Genomic DNA, 23,499 nt, shown 5'->3' with positions numbered 1-23,499 from the left:
GCACTGGTAGAGCTGTTAACTCTCTCTAGTGTGACAATACGGGGGGAAAATGGAAGGAAACGAAGGCAAGGGAAAAGCTGAAGGAAATGAAGGCTACAGCTTATGAATAAGGTAAACACTGGAATAAAATAACATAATAATAATAAATCCCCCAAACCCAGCAGCAAGAGACAGAGTAATTTTAGAAGTTATTGTGGCACTTGCCAGGACCTTGGAGGCACTTTGCCAGGAGCAGAAGTTGTTTGAGCTGATATAGTTGTAACACTTTTTTTTCTTTCTTTTTTCCTGAATTATTCCAAAAAGACTCAATATAATGAAAACCTGTTATAGACTCTCCACTGGAACTGAACAAGACTCTTAAGTGATGGACTTTTTGTAGCAATATTTTTCAATCTCCGAGACAAAATGGAATACAGAACAAATGATATTCAGGAAATCTGCCCACTTTTTGATGGTGAAAAAAATCCCTTCATCTCTCCTGACGAGAGCAGCCCCATTACTAAAGCCAAGCAAAAGGGGAGGGTAGCAAGTGTACGTCAAGAAATAGATTCAGGGAAAAGGATCAAAAATCTCTTTTCTCACTTACAAAAAACTGTATTGTATTCTGTGGGAATACGCATGTATCTTGGGACAGAAAAATGTAGACTTCAAGGCAAGCGGTATAAGGAGCCAGATTTACAAAGACATGTAAGGACTTCTATGGGTCTGCACTAGTGGCTAATGAGGATGCTGTTACCTAATTGCCTTGGATTGCTTCTAGTCAAGTAAATCAAGGTGACGTTCAGTGTTATCAACCATTTCTCCGGCAGCTTGAGTGCTCTTATAAAAATCTCACCAAGTAACTAAATAGCTATGTAAATCTCAACTGAAGTATTTAGTTGCTGCATTCCCTGCTCAAAATGCAACTTAAACTCTGTCACCTCTACTTTCAAAGAATATGACACCAGCATACAAAACAGGCCAGGTTCCGAACTTCATAATGCTAGCTTGTGCATCCATGCCTTGTTTTACATGGTACCACTTCTTAGCATTTTGAAGGTTCCAATTTCTCACACACTGACACTGTGAAATATTCAGGTTGGCATTTGATTTTTCATAAAAACAGCCAGGAACATGAATAATTGTATGTCATATTAACATTAGTCTTGGGGAGCTGCGAGTGCCAAGCTGTGAGGGCACATTAACAGAGTGGGGTAAGGAACATGCCTGAATAGCCCAGTGAAATTGCTGGCTGTAACGTTGCTGAGAAACACTAACATGCATATAGGTGTACACATGCAATAAATATGGGCTAAGCTGGTTTTATTATGCAGGTGTGCTTAGCGCACACAGTATTACTATGGCTCTGCTGTCAGACAGACAGTTAGGTAACAGTAAATTGACTTTGAATCTCAGCCTCAAGTTGTCCCTCTTCTTCCTTGTCCAGTATTTTCCTTGTACTTTTGGTTCCCTGGCAACATGCTTGACAAACCAGTCCAAGTAAATATGTACCAGCTCATCCTGACTCTTTCTCCCGCCTTCCTTCCCTCCTTCCTTCCTACCTGGCTTTTATTCCTGACCCAATGCCAATTCTCATCATCCCTGGTGTTTTAGTTGCACTTTTTCTTTTCCTTTTTTGGCTTTTCATCAGCAAAAGCAGTGACAGCAGCGACATTCACAGCATGCAAGGTATAGGTAAGGAAAAAAAGAGGTAGGCTTGCTTAAGCTGCAGAGGAATTCATCTAGGCAATATCTTACCGACATTTAAACAATCTTGGCATCTCCAGGCACAAAGATAACACAACCACTCCCAACCAGCAGAGAGGGATGGATGCCCAGGCTGCCAGCAGGGCTGTCAGAATTTCTCAGAGAGGCAGCCGCTGAACAGGAGGGACCAGGGGCAGGCCTCAGCATGTTTAAATGTTGCTGCATACTATACAATATTTGAGGACATTTTATGTTAAAAAACAGATTGTAAAGCTAAGCGAATTAGGCAGCTTACAATTATGTTGTGTAAAGCTTAAACAACCCAAGGCAGCCATCCAAGAAAAAACATGATTTACAGACATGAGATGCAGATGCAGGGAGGAAGGCAAGACTGGTACAAATGTCTCCCTCCCATGTGGGCAAACATGTGGGGTTTGTACATGTATATGTACTCCTCCGACTACCCAACATCACCACAGATTGGTCGGAGAAGAAACCACTCATGGAGAGGAGCCGTCTGTGGGCAGGAAGAGCAGGAGAACCAGCTATGTTTTTAGATCTTAAAGGGTCTTGATGAATCTAATAATATAAAAAGAGGGCTATGAGGAAGAAGTGTGGGAGGAGCTGATATCCCTACAGGAACATATTATTTGTTACATCCTGAAGTAGAAAAAGAGAATTCAAATTACCAGGGAGACAGGTGGTTACTTGTATTTTCTACATTTCAACCCCTAACCCAGCAGGGTTAAGTGAACCTATCTGCGTGACCTTGTAAGCAGGGAAGCAGAGCTCACTGTCCGCACATGTCATCGCCTAGGTTTCTAGGTGGAGGCTTGAGATGGCTTCGTTTTTTTGTTTATTTTTCCCAGAACAAATGCAGAAATGAACATGATTCTTGCTGCTGCCAGTCTGCCCCTGATGAAAACTTAAAATGGAGACAGAAAAGGCACTGGGGTCAGAGATGTCACTTGCATTTTTACTTTCTCTTTTAAAAACTAGCTGTACTTCTCAAAAAAACCTTTTCAGAACATCTAAGAAAAACCTTTACTAAGGTTAAGATGAACAATCAGTTTGTTCCTCTGTCCTGTTCGTTAACATAGACCTGTTGCCAAAAAAAAAAACCCCAAACCAAAAAGGAAAAAAATCTTAAATCTGACATGCATGGGAAAACCCTGAGGAGCTGCAATCACCCAAACAACCAAGTAATTACTGTCTTGGAAGTTTCCATCAAATTAGTGGCTGTCACCAAATAAAGCCACTCAACAGTCTGCTTGTTCTTCGCTGATGTCATACTTCCACTCTATTCCAGTATCAGTGCTCCAAATTTTCTTGGAAACATTATTTTTCCCTAACTTGAAAGGAACTAGGTTGATTTATGACTCCAAGAACCTGGCCAGAATCCAGAAGGACATCAAACTGCCACTCTGTAACTTAATCTGTTCCCTCAAGTAACTGAGTGAAAATGTTTCTTCTTTTATTATTAATTATGACATTAAGTAACAAAAATCCATCACAATTTTTAAAACTTTTGTATAACTAGGGACAACAGAAAACTGAGCAATTATACTATTAATGCCAAACTGTTTGAAATTATTTCAAAGAAAACCAAGAGGAGACTCTTTTACTCTAACACAGTATTCACAAATTCTGCACAGAAGAGTAACAAGGAAGTTATTACATAGTCAGTAGCTGGGAACTTGGTTAATCCAGGTTATTTCTACCTGGGTGGTATCCATTAGAAATTGGATAGCTAATCTAAACTAGTCATCAAGGCTCCAACAAACAATGGAGAGAAACAGGCATCCAATTTACCAAGAGGCAATTCATCCCATGTTAAAAGTATATATAGAAGATTAGTAGGATTAATTGCTCTCTGGAGATGTCTACTCTTGTTTGACTAACAAGAAAGCCTACACAATTAGTTTAGACTAGACATTTAACTTCTAGGCAGCTAGACTGGAATGAAAAAAAAGTTCACCCCTTAAGCTTGCTGAGCTGACTCTCCCAGTTCAGGGACAACTGCTGAGCCTACAGTCAAGCTACGCTTTGATCCTCATGACCCAAACCTCGGTACTACCTGGGTGGCAAAGTCCAGTGAGGAGGCAGTGGATCTTGGTGAACTTGGACAAAAGACCCACTCGGCGTTGCAGCAGCCCCTGCGCAGACTCTTCCCAAGAAATTCTCTTTCTGCCAATACAACCAGTTACCAGCAGCTCTTTTGGGGTTCAGATTTACTAACAGAAATCACAAAGCTTCACGTTCTGCAATTTCTCTGGCCCTTGTATGGCCATCGTCACACATGTGTTCAGTTAATACGCTTCTCTTGGATGCAAAATGGAGACTATGCTAACAATTATTTTAAAAGGTATTTTTAATAGATCTGACAGGTTAATACCATTGACTTGCTGACACTTCCACGGGGAATGGCTTAGGCCCAACTGGCTCCAGTCCTTGGTAATGAACATATAGGAAAGAACACAAGCATTTCCACAGTATTACATTTCTGTAACTCTACAAACTCATTTTGTATGAATGTATCAGTAAAAGGCAAGTTTAGAAAATAGCATCTATCTGTTGTTCCATAAAGAATTAGTTGCAACATCCCCAGTGCACCTACAGTGCTTCGTTTCAAGCACCTGGAGATAAGTAGATACCCTGCAAGTCCTACTTCTCCAAACAGCACAGGTCATTTTGACATTCTAAGAGGACTACGTTACTAGGCATCTAAGCACAGTCTAAATTATATGAGTTGAAGTAAATCCAATCACAGCCAAAGGTCCCAGTTCAGACACCATGTAACTCTCTTTACTTTCAGGTCTCATGACATGTTTCTCTAGATTCTTGCTTTTCTTAAAAGAACTGTCCTCTCAATATAGAAACGGCATGCTATCATTGCTAACCTCAGCCTTCGTTAAGCTCCTTTGATTTGCTTTCAACCATGACATATACTCATTTTGTCCTTGCTTTCGCTCTCTAAAGCACTTTATAAAACTTGAAAAAAGGACTGCTTTGTATCATATGGAAAATAACTGTGCTGTAAGGAACAATACCAAGGCTGAAAAGCCTAAAATTAGACCTGCAAGTTTTGCTTTCATTGGCAGTGATGTGTGTGCATTCATATTGTCTCAATCCTACATTCCACCTCTTCTATTCTTGCTAAACACACTACTTTCTGAAAAACACTGAAGTTTAAAATTAACAAACCTCTCTGATTCAAGGGTATACTGACCTTGATGATTGGCTATTTTGATCACCTTCACCTTTAGACTTTAATAATGAATTACAAGATCCCCTTATTTTCAAAAGCAGTAGCAACAAAAAAGCATTTGCAGAACAAAAAGCTGAACATTTCTGAAATGGTGCCTGGAATAATCCTGCAATTTCCAGGTTGTGGGTTGGTTTTTTTCCCTCCTCAGAAATTCAAACACAAATCCAATAGCTGTATTTTTCTATCCTGAAAGCAAGCTAGCGAGGAGATATGCACTATATAAAGTGGCTGATGCTGGGCAACAAGGGACTAACAGGGATAATTTAGTCGTAACAGGTTAGCATCTATGATATACACATTCTCTTCTCAGCTACATCCATTCAGTTCCCACTGTAGTCAACAGGGGGAATAAATAAAAGTGAAATGTATCCAAAAGGTCAAACTTCATGGATTTTCAAATGAAGAAAGCCACAGAGAGGCTAAAGTGAAACCAGTGCAAGCTACTGCCTTAAAGATAATGCAAGCTGTTGCTAGCGTAGTGTTTATTTTGAGTGTCTCCTCATGGAATTTCAGGATAAAATATGAGCTTGGCAGTGAGCCTGAAGGGGGTATAGTCAGAGAAGTCCAATTTCAACAGACTATCAAGATGAACTGTTGGGAGTTATTTTACAGGTTTATGGCTATAGCTCACTATATTTGTAGAACACTACAGTATAAATAGCAAAACTACGTCCACCACCTAGATACCTGCAGTATGCTCTGACAGAGCACTTTTTAGATAATTAAATACCATTAAATGCACCACAAATACTATACGGGAGTTAGGATATTAGATACAGATTTAAGTAATGCAACAGTTATTTATTCATCAAAAAAATGCTGATGTGGATCTATAATGTAGCACTCGCACTAACAGCACTAAATCTGGGGGTGATTTTCTGTCAGAAAACAGAATTTAATTCCAGCACTGTTACAGTGAACAAGAAGCCAAATAGTTTCTTGGAGTTAGAACCAGGGGAAGTCTAGACAAAGCTGGTCCTGAACTGCATTCAGTGTTTCCCACTGGAAAATCTGTGTCCATAAAAAGTAATGTTTTCAAAGTCAGACAAAGAGCATCTGGAGAATACTATTTGTTTCATCACACTGATTTTGTCAGTGTTTCCTAGTGTTTCCTACACCCTGGAAACTGCGTAGGCTGTCCTTCAAGCTTCACTACTCAAGCTCCACAGGTCACACGGTGGCATTTCAGACAATGTTGAGCTTTTGGAAAAAGAATTGAGGCTGGCTGCATCACTGAGACAAAACAGAGATGTGTTAACTACCAACTGCCTCATGAGTGGGTAGTCATGGCATGGAAACCCTGAGAAAGGTAAATACACCTTTCTCAGGACCGGGAAGTATTGTCCTAGTTCCAACCTCAGGATGAGGTAATTTCTTCCTGGGACAGCTCTTCTTTTATGCCTGATTAAGCCAGGTAATTACCTCCTGGGTTTTGTGGGTAGGAACATTATGTGCAATAAATCCATTTATGGAGCTGTGTTTTCAGTCTCGGGTTTAGCTTTCTATTCTTACATATTGCTCTTACTGCCTTCATAACTGTCATCCTTCAGGTTTCAGTAATTCTTTCAAACGCTTCTAATGATTCAATCACTACGGACATGCCCATACTTGAGTATTAATTCAGGCTAAAATTGGTAGTGAATATGAACTACAAAAGGTATTCCTGAGAAATTCAAGGTATTAACACTCATCTCTCTCTTATTCCTCAAAAAAGCATTTTTTTTTATAGCTATGTTTCCAAATAAGAATGATACTTTAAAGTATCTATACATAGAACTATTTCAGGATATTTTTGTCCCAAAGAACATCAGGAACAGGAGAGCTCCCCTATTCACTTCACTACATAAATATCTCTCATTTCACACAGAAGGAGTAAGATCCATGGACCTAGATATTTGCAGAAAGAAATTTTATATTACTTATTATTGATTATAATAGATAATCAGTAGTAGAACTGATTGTACTGTGGGATTTTATCAGAAGTGCACTGGAAGGAGAATTACCGCCAAAAAAAATTAATCAAAATTGTTAAAGATTCTGCAGTGATTTGTAGCATCCTTTCTAAAAGATTTAAACTGAATTAAATTTATATTAATCTATTTTAAAAGATTCCCCACAGAATCCTAGAACCCCACAAAAGCTATGCACTTTATAAACTTCATATACTCCATACTGTACCATATAGAGGTTGTGCACAGAGGCAGAAGGTAGCTTTGCAAATTTCTTCATTAATAATGTAGAGAAAAGTAAAAGTTAGGCTTTTCTGGAGCCAACTGACGGAGCAGAGGTAATGGCATGATATCCTGAGTCTGTATCTGAAACTGCTGAGTAAGAAACTTTTCATCAAAGCTCCACACAGACCTGGGGGAAATGTGAGGTTAAGTCGGTGACCTGGGCATAACTGATGCAGGATGTTTATTTCTTAGGAAAAACAGGTTATCATTCAAGCTGTCTGTGGTGTCTTCAGGTCTTCATTCATTTGGAGTGTCTTCATGGTAGGTCCCAGCTGTCATTAAACCAGTGGGTGCTGAGATGAGTTGTGCACTGGACTGCCAAAGAGCCCCAGGTCCTGGGCACATCCCCAGGGCGGCTCTCCCCAACCTGTCCGAGGCAGAGACCTGGTGCCAGCAGGCTGTACCCACACTAGATGCAGAAGCAGGACCCCAGCAGCACCCTCTGTGCTTTACTCCACACCATCCATTCCCCGACCAAGGAAGTATATATTTCACTATAAAGCAGTCTAGACATGAGCTAATATATACACAACACAGACGCAAAGGAGATTATTACCTGACACAAAACCAGAAGAAACCATCTGATAAACTTAAGAGAAAAAATGTAGACAGGTTGAGTAAGCTTGATGCTATTGAACATATTTCTATCACAATCTCCTTTTAGAACAGCTATTTCATCAGCTCACTACAGAAAGGGCTGCTTGCTGCTTCCCTCCAGACATATTCTGCCTTTCCACTACTTGAGGCTTGTTTTTATTCTGGCCGAGTGGAAAGGAGATTTGGAGAAATCCTTGCAGGAATGGCAGAGTGCAGGGAGCTGCCTTGCCTACTAATTGATGCACGCTGCCCAGGAAGAGAGGCAGGATGAGCAGTTTCCTCCTTGCTGGTTTATCTGCCCCCCTGGGAATAAGCAAAACCACAGTGACACATTAAGGCATGTGCTGTCAAAGTGCCTCAGGCAGAAAAATAAGGGAAGTATCAAGTGACTGAGCCCTTTCAGCCAGCCATGGGATGTAGGGCTGCTCCAGCCAAAGCAAAGTCCCACTACAGCTAACCATACCTTCAAATATTTCATTTAGAGTGATAAAAAGTCCCGTTGAATGGTTTGAAGCTACAGGAACAGAATAAAACTGGCAAGTTCTTTTGCTGAAAAACAAGAAGACTGTGGAGTTCTATTTTCAGAACACACACCTAAGCCGAAAAGTTTGCATATGAGCTCCAGAGTCTTGCTACGCTGAAAAAAAACCTGTACAATCAACTCTTAGAGATGGCAGATTTCCATCTTTTGTCTTCCATAATGTGGACTTGGCTGACAGCACTTAATAACAACTTAATGAAGCCTGATGGAGTTGAATTAGCTTATATCCAGCGTATTGGGTGGTCTAGATGACACACATTTAAATATTTTGCCACATTAATAAATGGGAAGTAATTATCACCCACAGTTGGCCAAAGAATTAAGAGATTTTTCAAAGGAAAAACAGGGAACATGCAACATCCGGACCATTCCACATAAAATACGTATCTTCCACCTTCTTCTGCTCTAGTACTTTTTTAAAAAGTATTTTTACCAGGCCTCAGTCTTTACATTGTCACACCCATTCCCCACTGAAACAAGCATGAACAGATAATAGCCACTCCCGTCAATTTTTACTATAGTGACAAATCTCAGACACAACCCAGAGATTAGCAGAATGTAACTGGTTATGCCTGTTTACTGCACTGTGCTAAGAAATCTTCACGTCCCAGTTTATTCACCATCAAACTGACTTCTAGGTAATGCTTCACATGTCCACAGAGAAAAGCCACAAAGCCTGTAAATGGAATTCAGCTATATATTATAGGAGGGCTGTACCATTTTATAGTCTGCCATAAAGCATACAACCGAGAAGAGGTCAGTAGCATGATTTTTTCTAAAGGAAACTGACCTGGGACCTTATTTTTCAAAAGTACTTTGACAATAGTGTGTGCATGAGAAACCTGTCATATGTGGAGTGCTGCCACCTGTGTTTTCTTATGCAAAAACCTAAGAAGAAAAAATATGTCAAGGACTATGGCTAAACTGATAATTAAAACTGATGTAATGATTGTATGTAAATGAAATATAATGATGTAATTAATCCAATGTAATTAAACCCCAGAGGTAACGGGCACACGCATCTCCTCACTACCTACTTAAGAGAGCCTTGCCGGTGCTCCGTAACCCACTTCCTCACCAGCTGCAGTCCAAGTGGATCATCATTACCACAGCACCACCTGACTGAGACCTCTGCAGCAAAAGCATAGGAACCTGGGAGAGATGTAAATACCTGCTTATTTCCACTTTATAAACATTATAAAATCAGACTGGTGGCGGCCTAATCATTTAAATTTAAGGTATACAATAATTATTACTTAGTTAATTAATACTTTCATTTAATTTTTACTTCATCAACTACACACAAGCACTTGCTTCTGTAAGAATTTATAAGGATAGCCAGTATTTCTAAACTGCACTCTTTAGCTTCATACCAAGTACCTCAGAGCCAAGAGGAAAGAAGCCTCAGGAACAAACAGGTCACAGGCAGACAACGATTATAACTCTGCATTGGTCCCATTACTCCATGGGAGGATGATTACATACTTATTTTAATCTGACATAATCCAGTTCTGCTGCCAAAAGGGTTATACCCTCCAAAGAAAACCTCTCTCATTTTTGGAAGTAATGCCTTGCCTAATGTTGCCTAATGTGTGTACCCTAGGATCTGTATGGCCATGTGCAAGGCAGGAGAAGAAAACACTACCCATGGCCCTTCACCCAGGAAAAAAAAAAGAGCTCACTTGGGTGAGCTAAATCACAAAGGAATAGGTGGTAATAGGGTAGACAGGCAACAAGAAAAGCTTCTCTTCCTAGCAGGTGCATGTGATTTGGTGATCATCCTATCCCAGCTGGGAAAGGCTGGGCTGGATGGAGAGCTCAGCCAAAGCTGGTGCCACCATTCATCCTCCTACTGTCAGGATCGTAGATTACCTGGTGCTGGGGTAATCAGATGCTGTGTTTCACTCGGGACAGACCAATGTCACACCAAATGTCCAATGGGACACTGCTTTCATCCAAATTTCTAGGTCTGCACCCCCATTCTTTTCAAACCCCAAATGTTGTCACCCACCAGCAGAACTTGTATTATTTGTCTCGCTGCCTTATGCGGGAGACAATCATCAGTATGGGAACAACACCCGAACCGTATGGGCAACTCTTTTGAGGAAGACATTGGCCTTTACTGATTTACAGGACTGAAACACTTGTAGCTTATCAGTGAAAAATTTACACAAATGCCAAATGTTTTTCCACCTTGACTTGTAACAACTAGAAACAGGGATCCTGTTGTTTTGCCCAGACTCTTTCAAATCATCAGTGCAAACTGAGTTCCTCCCATTAAAGGAACTTCACTATAGGGCTATGATCAAGCAAATAGATAAAACGGTCTACAATTCACTATGAGAATCAGGGTCCTGGTTTCCATTCACTGCTTTGCCATCAATTTTCCAAAAAGCTCTTGGACAAGTCATGTTTCTGCCTTCTGCTTCACCACGTAATACGATGTGAATGAAATCATGTCAAATTCTTTAAATCTGCCAATACTGTAGGTGTTGTATCCCATTCAAAACTGACATCAGCAGTGAAAAACTACATGGCACACAAATACAAATGCAAAACAATGAGCAGCTTGTCGTTTAAATACTTCAAAATCAGGGCCCCAAACTAACAGCTTTTTACTGCATATAAGCAGGATTTTTAAAAGCTGCAGTTCAGTCATAAGATCAATGAATCATATGATGAGAGAACATATAAAGTCTTATGCAAATGCTTCACATTTTATTTTTCAGTCCTTCTCCCCACTTAGCTCAACATCCCAAACACCTCTAGATGAGCAAATTCCCCTGCACCCACACAGAACTCACTGCCAGAGGGAACCTGCACTGGGGGTGTTTCTCTGGTCATTTTCAGGACTTACTTGTATGTGACTTAAACCATGTCAGTTCCCCTTCTTCTTCCCCAACAGCTACATCTATCACTACATCTATCACCCTTCTCACACACTCATACAAGCAAAGTTAGCACAGCTCAGCTCGCTAGCTATTGGCATCTCAGCCAGGTCTCCTCCAAGTGCCTAACTGAGATGGTTTTGCCCTAGTACAGTTCTGATACAGCTTGGCTATCTTTACATCTGAAAAAGCGGTTCAGAGAAAAGTGGCAAAAATCAGCTGGATTTATTATTAAATGCAATGTTTCCTGGGAATTCAAATTTTTCCTGCAAAGTCTCCTCACATCGCCTAAAGAATCATGAAAAAGTGGTGAATCGGTTGACAATTTTCTAATTAATCACCCTTTTTGTAAGAGGCTTTCTGCTCCTCAGTCTTTCCTAGATGCTGACACCTTTGCCTCCTGGTATCTTCAAATGCTATCCTACTCCTTTTCCTTGCTTCCCCCTTCCTTTTTGATTCATTTAAAATGTGTTCTTCCCAGCACTGAAATCCTCGCAGATCTGATCCTGCCTACATCTCTGACATGATTCATGATCACACCTTCTCCTTTTCCCCAAGTCTCATCTCCTTTAGGCTACGAGCTTGCTGAACACTTACACCTACATTTCTAGTCAACCCTCTGTGTTCAAAGCAGCAGATTTTCCCATGTATTTAAATGCACTCACTGAAGTGTTTTGGCGGTTCAGGATGTACTTTGCACTATTCAAATCCATTCCTTGATCCATTTTTTCCAGTAGGGGTCTGACAGATCAGCTTACAGAATGAGTCCCTATAGTTGTATGGCCTTGGACTTTGGTCCAGCTACTTCAGGATGGGACTGATGCAGAAAAGAGATTTCCAGTTCACATTCATCTCTATGGGAATTTTTAATAGTGAAGGAACATCAAGCCATCCTTCCATTTGCTCCTAAATATTTCCTGATGTCTGTGCTTGTCAATAGCGCAGCTAATGCCACTGCCCACTGCCGGCATACATTTCCTTGCACTGTACAACCACACCTAGGTCACTTTTGCTGTAATTAGAACTTCTGCAGCATGGCCAATTATCATAGCACAGTTGACACATGATGACTTTCCTCCCGTACCTTCTGTGGATTTGATCCCTTATTTTTTTGTTTATTCTCCTACATTCGACATTTACATAAGAGTACCTCATTACTCAAGTGTCCAGAGCAATACCACTAACTTCGATCATTCAGAGCAAATTTAAAACTGCTAATTGCTGTGGACTTCTTGAAGGTATTTTCAATGGAAAACAGCAGCACAAGACTCAAAAGGCTACCAGCTGCTGTGTAGGTCTTACGAGAATCAGCAATCTCATAAACTACTATTCTGAGTGACAAAATACAAAGTCACAGAAATAAGGAATGTGTTAGTTATCTCGCACAGATTCAGATGTTGAAGCCCTTCTGAACATATCAATGCTGACAACAGTAAATGGTTGGGTTTACTGAGTAACACTGAGAATTACAATCTCCAGATATCTCTGTTACGTATAATCCCAGAAAAACCTTGAACGTTTCATGATCTCCTCCTTTTACCTGGAGATGAGCTGACATTGATATATTGCTATTGGTCACCGCTAATACACTGCTATTGGCAATAGGGAGATGCATATAGCTGAAATGAGTCACATATTGCAACACCTTGCAGTTTATATGGAAGGAAGTTGAATTTTCAAAGTATCTTTCCCTTTCCTCCTCAGCAGACTATGGAATACAAGATGACCGCTAAAACTCAAGCCATAGTTAGACATAGTTGTTTCCCACATATTTGAAATGCATGAAGTTGCAGGATTTTTTTATTTATTTTAAATTGACTACCTGTATTTCACCAACATTAAAAAAGCAACACAAAGTAATGATAGGACCATTCAATACAGAAATACAAATTACTTTACTATTTTATGTTTACTGTGGATTTCTCATACAAAAATTCAGAGCCTTGTTAAATTGTTTTCATTTATTTATAGTTGCATATTATGAAAAAAATCTACATTCAGTGAAAAATATTTGGAGGCACTAAAGTAACGTATCTCACAAGTAATAACAATTAACTAGCTAACAGTTCTCTAGCTCATTATTGTCTAAAGAAAGCGACTGCTTTGTGACTGAAGAACTCACATGAATAGATTTTGTTAAGCTAATTAAACACCACAGATGTTATGACAAAGTGATATGTACATACTGATAGAAGGACCATTGATAACAGCACGTAGAAATGAAAACCGCAGAGTATGTTATGCTAAATTATTGCAACATTTTCAGTCTCCTATATCACATCTTCCCACACTGACAACCCAGAAAAAAAAAAAAAGAAATACATGGGCTGTGTTCAGACTACACAGATTCACAAGGAACTACATCTCGGGCCTTGCACTAAGATACGGGGAATTAAAGCACTGAAGACAGCGATTCAACAGACAAAGCAGACAGACACACAGAAAGAACACAGCTGTATTCAACATCTGTTCACACTGCACTGTGACTTCTTACAGACCTCTCTTTGAAAATACCAGTCTAGAAATCTTTGGATACCAGCCCTGCAGTTTAGAACGTGTTCTAGGGTGCACCTACACTGCAGGGTCTGCCCTGCAGCTGGAGCAGAGCACGTGCCCGAGCCAGCCTTTAACTTGCTGGCTTTGCCACTGCAAACTGCCATGCCGGGGCAAAGTAGAACGTGGTGTGAGCTGCATAACCTGCTCAAGGGCAGGATGAAGACCTGAGTACATAAGCCATGCTAAGCGCTGTACTGCTGTGTCTGGCTTGCTGCAGGTACATCATACATTTGGTTTACGGCTGTCAGCATACTTCACTCAAAACCCAGTGCCTGCAGAATAAATGTATCCTAATTAGCTTTGCAGGAGAGGGACTCAGTCACTGCTATCAGACATGGATTGGTTCAGAGTCACCTCATGAAATCCCTGAACATGCACCTTGCCCTTCTGCACTAGCTGTAGTTACAGTATCTTGTATATGTTGTTAAAATTTTAAATTTTAATAAAAGTATTTACCCTTATAGCACTGTACGTATAGCTGTACCTTCTGGAATATATACGAAGGCCAGATCCTTGTGTTATGAAGCTCACAGTTTAAAAAACAAACACAAAACCACAGTTAAAATGCAAGATGAAGGAGGCATCCACAGTGGTGAAACATGCACAGCCAGGTATCGTTAAGGAGAGGGAGGCTCTTGGGCAACAGGAGACTGTTGGAGCAAAATCAGGAGACTGTTGGAGCAAAATCAAAGAGAGGAAGCAGGAATCAAAGGCAGGAAACAAGGGATCACTAAAAGCTGAAGGATGAGATAGGACATGAGGCATAGTTAGTACCTGCTGACACTTCAGGATTACATTCTCATATAAGAGAGTGGGACGCCTCAATGAGTAATGTTCACCTCTTCAACCATGTGGAAATTAGCATTACTTATTGATCTGCATTCCATGAGCACCTCTTTGTGGCAGACACTTGAGAAAAATGTAAAGCACCATAACTCCTTCCAAAATTCCTATTTCACCAGGCAAGAATTAAAATAAAAAACAGCCATTGAACTATAATAGATAAGCACTTGCCCAATGGGTACCATAGGAAGAGACAAGTTTTGTAAACAAAACTTGTTAATGAGGAATGATAAAGGCTGCTTTGTGACTATACCTGAGAAAGAAAATGGAGCCTTAGAAGCTACTTCGCTTAAGCACTTTGGCATTTCAGTAATACAGCTGTTATCATCAGAAATTCACTGACAGAAGGCGGCATGCATTTCGTGCACTTATATGGGAAAAACAGTTTGTGATTCCTTGACTGTCCTCATTTAAGGATGCATAATATAAAAGTTTTAACAAGGTAAAACATCTAAAATTCTGATTGCAAGGCCAAAAAGCATGCTAATCTTCTATTTTTTTTCATTCTGCATGGATGCCAAGGACCAGATTCCAAGCCCACTGGAGCATGCTGCAGAGCATCCTCTGACCTTATGATGTGGCTGATGTGATCAGACCCAAGAGTACCAACACATTCAGGCCAAACGCAAAAAAAAGACAAGCAACAAAACAGGTGAAATACACAGGTAAAACTTTGTTAGAAGGCATTTGAAGATACAGTCCTTTTGTATAAATCAGTCTGGTTTGCAAAAATCATCAGTGCGGTCCAACATTTTATGCATCTAACTAAAACTCTTTTTCAGGCCATCATACTTTCAAACTGAAAGACTTTTATGCAATCAAAACCAGGTATTTCAAGAGAAAGCCTTTTACACAATTCAAAACAGGTATTTCAAGACCATTCCTTAACATTGGTACTCACTTGTATAATTTGAAAAAAAAGTATACATTTAAAAAGAAAAATGACTGCTTTAAGAAAGTACCATATATATCCCACTGTAATCAAAGAGCATTGACTGGGTATGTGCTGGATATTGGCAATACTTGCACAAATAACTTTTTGCAGCATTATCCATTATATGAGCTGATTTTATTTTCAGTGCTAAGACCTTGAAAAAATGTTCACTTTTATTCTTTTCAAAATCACATTTTTATATATACATACCAACTTCTATTAAAAACCAAAAGCATTTTAATTCAAACTACTAATATCCCAAATTTCACTCTCTAAGAGTCTTGTTACTTTGTATTTCTAAATATAGCAGATAAAGACTAAATATAGCAGATAAAGAATACACAGAAATATGCTGTATTCTAAAGAACTTTTATAAACACGATGTTCTAATTTTAGAGAACTCCATTCTGAATAAAGTCTAATTAAATACACATATATTCTCAAATGTACTCCACAAGAAGGATAATATTTGGCTCCCCTCACTGCTATTTAATTCCATCTTGGAGTGAATGACTTAATATCTACTTTTGAATAAAAATGTTTTCTACTAAATGGAACACTAATCTTTTATTAAACAAATAATTCCCAGTAACTTACTACCTTTGTGAAATTAGTTTTAGATACTGAAATCAAATCATAGGTACTTCATACACACCTGGCTCAACAGCTGACCTATTTAAGATTAATATTCTTTCAACTACTTCAGAGACAGATTGGCTCAAGAACTTGTAATGGAGTCCAGAACCAAGATGCAAGGTGTACGTTTTAACACTAAGGATAATTAACTACTAGAAAATCTTAGGGAGAACTGAGATACATTTTCCATTATCTGTGGCCTTTAAATCAAGACTGATTTTTTCTCTTCCTCAAAAATATGTACCTGTTTCATGAACAGGAGGCTGGATAGAGGCATCACTGAGTCAAATGTTATGGACTCTGCTAGACACTTGGTTAAAATTCTCATTATTCTCCCTTAAAGAGTTAAACATTTATGAATCTGAAAGCTTTCACCTCTGGAACACAACTTCTTATTTAGCTACAAGTTAAAACTAATTAAAGTAATCTTCATCAAAAGGTTTAAAGCTTTATATTTATTAGTCTAAAAGATCTGTAAATCATCATCAGACCTTGTTTGCTTCCTGAGCGTGCACTTTGACTTGTACAGTGCTGACTATATTCTTCATTGAAGTTTGAACAAGGTAATCCTGTTGGTTATCATTATACTAGCTGATTCAACTCATCAGGAGTTAAATGAAATTCCATCATCTTATGCCTAACTATGGTATGAAAATACGTTGGTAGGGCCAAAAAGAAAAGTCAACATGCCATTTCCAAGTCTTATCATCACGGATCTCAATCTTTATGTCATTTCATCAGTGAACTTTGAGAAAGTCTAAATTAGTGAACGAGAAATAGGTAAAATTATTCTTTCTGGTATTTAGTAAACTATAGAGTGGAGCTGCACAAAAACAGTGATGCATTTCTCAAGTCATCAATTACTTAAAATTAAATCTGCTTTAAGGCAAAAGTGATAAAAGATCATTTGAATCAAGAAGTTCAATGTCTCATACGTATTAGTGTAAAAGTGTAAAAATTACTATAAAAATCACCATCAGAGCTTGTTTTTTTCCTGCACATCAATTTAGACTTGTAATACTGATTGTATACATATTACTCCTCAAATGGCTTTGTGATGATAAAGAAAGTGATCTAAAAATTATTTATCTTCCTAATAGGGAATTATTTTATTATAATTATCTTAAAAGATCCACTTGATTACCTCTAATTATCACTTCTCATTATTTCAAAAATTGTAGGTTGTTGACAAACTCATGAATGTACCAAACTCTCACTCTTTCAAAACAGTAAAACTGGGGAAGCTATAATATGTTCTGTTAAATTTGTACAGTCTGGGATTGAAAACGTGACTTAATGGCATTTGTTCCAGGCAGAAAATCTTCAATAACATCTGTAATACTTCCTCCTTTGCCTTTGATATCAGAATTTCAGAATACATCATGTTTAGGTCAAGAAAAGATGCATTTGTTATCTCACTCCCAATGAACACTTTTATTTCAATTAACTGTGGTTTTAACATATTCTGTTCCTTACCCTCCTCAGGGGAATAATCACAAAGAAAAACAGCTTGATATTTTTTATAAACACATCAGTGAAATTAAGTATCAAGTGACTTCTATCTTTTCCTCTCCTTCAACTCCCTCCTTGAGACTACTTACTTCTATCCAGCTTTCAGCTGTGAGACCATGTCTAATAATCTGCCTTAATTTCCTAAATGTGTATTATTGCACTTTGGGTCATATTCATATCTAAATTTGGAAAAGCTCCTGAAAGCAGAGACCCTTTGAATAACGTCCACAGAAGTTTAAAACACAAATTGCAAAAAAAATAACATATTCTTAGCAACTTAAATCATAACTTAAAAAGCAATAAGGATTCGAAGCACTACGTGGAGATTGTGTATTCCACAAGTAAGTATCCTTTTTATCACCTGTTTCATTATCTTTGAGAAGGATTATAGCTATTATTCCCAGAACAATAACATAAAATTCAAAAGGTAAGATTCTCTCTTTCTATGAATAAAGTCAAGAGTTGGAGCTTAGGTAAGAAAGCGCCTCCCTGTGATGGGAGCCCATCTGCATCCTTACATCTTACAGCGCTGCTACATACGCTCATAGTCTTCCCTGTTCATGCTGTATTCCTTTATCAGGCAATGGCTTCGGTGTTGCCGCATCTATAGAGTAAGTCATGATCTTTCCAAGGATTAAGGGAAATAAACAGTGAAGAAGATAATTGGTAAAGAGAAAAGCAATCCAAAGATGCAATTAAGGCACACAAAGATCAGAGAAGAAACAAAATTACACTCCAAAGAAAAGAAAAAGGCCAAGGATATACAGAATGGCAAAAGGTATGCAAATGCAGGTTAAGGTTAACGGGGACCAACAAGAAAATGGGGACAGAGGAAACGGTCTACACTCATTACAGTGAAGTCTGAGTCAAAATTAGGCATGAAGAGTAACAAAATTAAAGTGCAGAATCCGTTGGCAATCAAAACCACTCTGAAACAAGCTGCTTTTCAGACCACTCTAATGACACAGGCTATTTAGACCCAATCCACGCTGGTAAAACAGTACACATTAAAAACAAAGGGATGAAGACCAGTGCTGAAAACATTTGACATCACAGACAAGGAGCACAGTTTCTCATGGTAAATGCTATGTGTTACAATTCCAAGTACTTTAAAAACAAATTTGCCTATCATATTTTCAGTTTTCTAATCCTCATTTCAGTTAGTCCACGTTGCTGTTTAATTCACAATTAGCGGATGAACCAGCATTATTTGCCCAAGTGACAAACTTCTGAAATCCACGAGAATCTGCAAAATTTACAGAACTGAATACCTAAAATACAAGCATGAGGCACAGATATAATACAAAAAAACTCAGGAACACAGAGTGAAGCCAGACATAAAATTGGAATTCCAAAACTGGAAACCAGAATCAGGACAACAGCTTGAAAAGTAAACAATTTTGGAAGCTCCCAGAACAAAGTTCACCATATTCATGTGTTTGTTAAAAGGAATCTATATTCTTAAACTTAGATCCTGCCTGCAGCTATATTGAGAGTACAGGCAAAAGTCAAGAGGGCTGTACCATCCCAACACACTGGAAAAGAGAAGAAATGGAGGTGCCGGACCATGGTACTGTGGCCCATTCCCCATGCCCTCCAGCAGGACCGTGCTGGAAGGCACGTTGGCATCCCCAGTGCACCACCACACATGCAGCAGTCAGCAGGATGTCACACCCTGGGACACACACAGCACCTTTTCCAAAGAACACCAAAGCCAGCTTTGTTGCATTGCATCCATCCCGCACAGCCAGCCTGATCTCTGCAAGCTGAACCGGCAGCCTTCTGTTCCACTCTGCTCTGCCCTGTCCTACACTACTCCATCACGCCCCAGTTAGATTTTGCCTTACCATTCTGGCCAGAGCACATTTTTTTTTTTTTTCTTCTGGGTGGTACTGTAGTGCGTATCAGCTATGACTCTACCAGAATATAATACATCAGGGAAATGCACACGGGGAATTGTACAATGGGACTGCATGGCAGGGACATCTCTGGCATTGGCTCTGCAGTTGTGAGGTTATGTAATGCTGTGAGGGTCCGAAGCAGACGTTGCTTGAGCAAACAGCTGATGTGCTGTCAATAGCTGGGCGTTCCAGAACACCAGGCACGTTGAAAAATCAGTGGTGTAATTCTATGTATAGGTATGCATTTGTGTGGGGCGAGGAGATAGGGCAACTGAGAAAACTGATCAAATATTGCGGTTCTATGTCAGAAAAGTTTGTGGCTAAACTCCTTTTAAGCCCAACAAGATAAGGATTCAGTCCTTAATTAAAAAACAGGAATAATACATAATGAAGATTAAGAATGTTTCCTTATTTTTCCTTGACAGCAGCATTAGCCCAGACTACTTTATGCTTTGTTTGAACGAAGCAGCAAAACGTAATTAAAGTTTTAATTAAAATTGATCACAGACCACAAACCTGAAAGTGCTGTTCTAACACTACTGGAAGACTTTTCAACTAAACTGATGTTCTTAAATTGTGTTCTTTAAAAAAAAAAAAAAAAAGCATGTCAAGTAAAAGGATAGTAGTGAAAACTGATGAGTCTGAAAACATGTCATAGAAACAAACTACTAGTGTTCTGAAAGGGCCAGTGAGTATATATTTCACAAAGACTTAGCTTCCTCACATACTTATTTTTCTCTGAATGTGAGGAATCTGTTCCTTTATCATATTCTGGTTAGCAAATATGCGCATCTTTTTCTTCTTCGTGAAGAGGTGGTAGTACCTCTGAGAGTTGAACTTTCTAATATATGAAGGAAGAGAACACCTATTCACAGAAACACTCGCTACAAAATAATACTGCTAAAAATATTTTGCCAGCAGAATTGTTAGGAGAAGTACTTGTACCTTTTAAACACATCTGTTGACATTAACATCTTCTGTACAAGAACACAGAATTTAGCCTTTTGCAACTTGGCGAAGGTGCTGGTGTGCAAGTAATCACATCTCAATTTTAGTTAAAAGGGCAGGTTTTTCATTTACCCTGTTAACTGCACGGTTTCTTTGTCGGCCGAAAAGCCTGGCGGTGCAGGTCACCGCCGCCCCCCTCCCCCGGCCGCGCTGCGCTGTCGGGCCGACGCGGGATGCGGGAGCGCGGTTCCCCCCGGCGGTACCTGCGCGGCGGGCAGGAGCTCCGGCTGCCCCGACGGCACCCCCACCCCCGCCCTAGGAAGGTGGCGAGCCCCGTCCTACCTCCCAAAAGCCCCAGCACGGGCTCCTCCAGGGGCGGGGAGGGGGGGTGTCTGCTGTTGCGTAAAATCAGGCTCCCCGCTGCCTCTCCCCGGTCTCCGACCACTTCTCCCTACGTCGAAGGTCGGAGCAACCAAGCCGGGCTGGGGCAAGGCAGGGCAGCGTCGCGGGGGCACCTCAGCAGAGGAGAGGCGCATGGGGTTGGGGACAGGACGCAGGGGCTGTGTGTGAGGGGACCTTGCAGGTGGCTTCATGCAAGCAGGGGACCGCCCGGCTGGGGGGTGGGGGAGCGGGGGAGGGGCGTTCCCTGGCGGGGGCAGTGGGGAGGGGGGGACACTCCGAAGGGGTGAGGAAACCCCTGGGGGAGGGGGGGAAGCCTCGCACCGGGGAGCCGGCGGCACGGGCAGCCGTGCAGGGGGCAGCGATCCGCGGGGGGCTGGCGCGGGGCGGCGGGTCTCGCGGTGCGCGGGGTGTGCGGAGGGGGGCAGCGCTGGGGGCGCAGCGCCGGGGGGGCCCTGCCAGCAGCCCCCGCCGCAGCCGGCAGCGGGACGGCCGCCCCGCGCAAGGCCGCCCCCCGTGTCCCGCCGCGGCACCCCGTGCGCTGGCGAAGCGTGGCCGCCGCAGCGCGGTGCTGGGCGCGATCCGCCGGCCACGCACTGCCGGGAGCCGGCGGTTAAAGAGCCCTTCGCGGGGGGGCTTGGGAAGAGGAGGGAGAAGAAGCCCCCCCGGGGCACCGGCAGGCACGCCTCCCGCTCTCCCCCGCACACGCAGCGCATCTCCCCGGGGGCGGACAACTCATCTCCAAGCGGTGCTTGCGCGCAAAGTTGCGCCGGCCAGGCTGCCCCGCGGCCGCGCTCCCTCCCTCCGCGGCCGCGCACGCCCCGGTCCCGCAGAGCCCCCGCACTCCGCTCCGCTCGGGTCAGCGCGGAAAACGCCTCGCTTTCCCCCACGGCTGCTCACGATCTGCCTCAACCTACTCCTCCTTTTGTTTTGATCTCTGGAAATGAATCTCTCCCTCCTGTCGTCTCCTTTCCCTCCTCCTCCTCACGCCTTCGTGTGGGAAATGACTTGGATCCCACAGCAGCTTTTGTTACCTCCGCCCACCTCCATCTTCACTCCGACTGATGCCCAAGTAAATAAGCAGGAGCGCGGCCTCGCCACCCCGCACCTACCCCGCCGGCGGGGCGAGCCGGGCGCACCCGCTTGCAGAGGCACCCCAAGGTTCACCCTGCAAGCACCTCGCGTGTTAAATACAAGGAAATCATTGCTTACAGGCAGCAAGAGTATCGATAAAAAGACCGCAAGGACCCGGGAGCACCCCTGCTTTCCCGGTGGGTGTGATGACCTTGCGAGGACTGCTCTTGCTCTTCAGTTTCGCACGGTCTTTTTTTTTTTTTTCCCCTTTTTCTTCCCTACTGAAAAAAACCCCAAAAACAACCCACACAAAAAAAAATCCCCCAAAAACCCCAACCCAAAAACCACCAAACCAAACAAACCCCCACTTATCTCATTGCAAATGAACAAAAGAACACCAAAGACTTCCACTTTTCACCAAAACATTTCCAAGCGCAAACTGTAAAAGCGACTGATCAATGCCGCCTTTTGATGCTGTCGGTGTTTATAACCGGATCGATGCGGGGTTCGGTCTCCTTTTATCTGGCAACAATTCGCGGCAGATGGCTGCGGGCACCGTCCCGCTCCACCCCGCCGCCACACAGCCGCTCCTCACACCGCAACTTTCCCGGTGAGGCTGACCGCACCGCACCACCCAGCAGCCCCCGCCGCAGCCTCCGCCGCGCTTCATCCCGCCGCGCTCGCACGCACCCCCGCCGCCTTCCCGGCAGGAAAACCCCGCGCGGGGCAGCCCGGGGCTGCCTCGTCCCTCCCGCCGCCGGCGCCCCGGCGAAGCTTCCCGCCCGCACCGAGCCCGGCGGGTACCGAACTCGGCGCCCCCCCCGCCGCCGCCTCCGGCCCCAGCCCCGTTTATGCCCGCGCCGGTGCCCGGGGCGCACTTACTGCAGGCGCCGAGAGCTGTCCGCGGTGCGGAGGAGGGCGCTGGGCCGCGGGGTCCCGCCGGGGTGCTGGGGCCGGAGGGACGGCGCCTCGGTGCGCGCCCGCCCGCCGCTCGCGCCGCAGCTCACTTCGCGCCGCCGCCGCCGCGCGCGCCCCCGCTCCGCCCCGCGCGCCGCCCGCCCGCCCCGCACTGCAGGACCGCCGCCCCGCGCCGCCCCGCGCACGCGCCGCCCCGCGCCCCGAGCATGCGCGCGGCCGCCCGGCGGGCGCGAGGGAGGGGGAGCGGCAGCGCGAGCGCGGCGGGAAGGCAGCGCGGGGAAGCCCCGGGGCGGGCGGGCGGCGGCCCGTGGGAAGCGCGGGGAGAGGGGCAGGAACCCCCCGCCGCGAGGGGGGCGGGGGCGAGTGTGTGTGTCGCGCCGCCGCCGCCCCAGCGCGGTGGTCTCGGTGTCACGCCTGGCTGGAGCAAAACGCCCGCGGCGCGGCCCGCCCGGGCGCTGCCGGTGCCTCGTCGGTAGCCGGCACGCGTGTGGCGGGAGGCGGCCTGGCCCGGGGCTGCTTGGCGGCGGTGTGATCCAAGGCGCGAGGCCGCCCGCAGCGCGGGAC

The 23,499-nt window shown here is 43.0% G+C and overlaps 1 protein-coding gene across 3 annotated transcripts in view; it reads right to left on the bottom strand.

The window, feature by feature from the left end:
* VSNL1 (visinin like 1) overlaps positions 1–23,096 on the bottom strand; it is a 92,437-nt gene extending 69,341 nt beyond the window's left edge. Inside the window, exon 1 of one of the 3 annotated variants that reach the window (XM_055713039.1) lies at positions 22,900–23,096. The gene's annotated coding sequence lies outside the window, so the exon portion shown is untranslated. Of the gene's footprint in view, positions 1–21,860; positions 21,880–22,155; positions 22,270–22,899 lie in introns of those variants that run through there. The other 2 variants (XM_005432875.3, XM_055713040.1) reach the window with 2 other exon arrangements.
* Between the last annotated feature and the right edge of the window lie 403 nt (positions 23,097–23,499).

This window comes from Falco cherrug, chromosome 6 (genome assembly GCF_023634085.1).
Source record: "Falco cherrug isolate bFalChe1 chromosome 6, bFalChe1.pri, whole genome shotgun sequence".
NCBI classification, from domain to species: domain Eukaryota; kingdom Metazoa; phylum Chordata; class Aves; order Falconiformes; family Falconidae; genus Falco; species Falco cherrug.
This window is presented reverse-complemented; position numbering and strand designations above follow the sequence as displayed.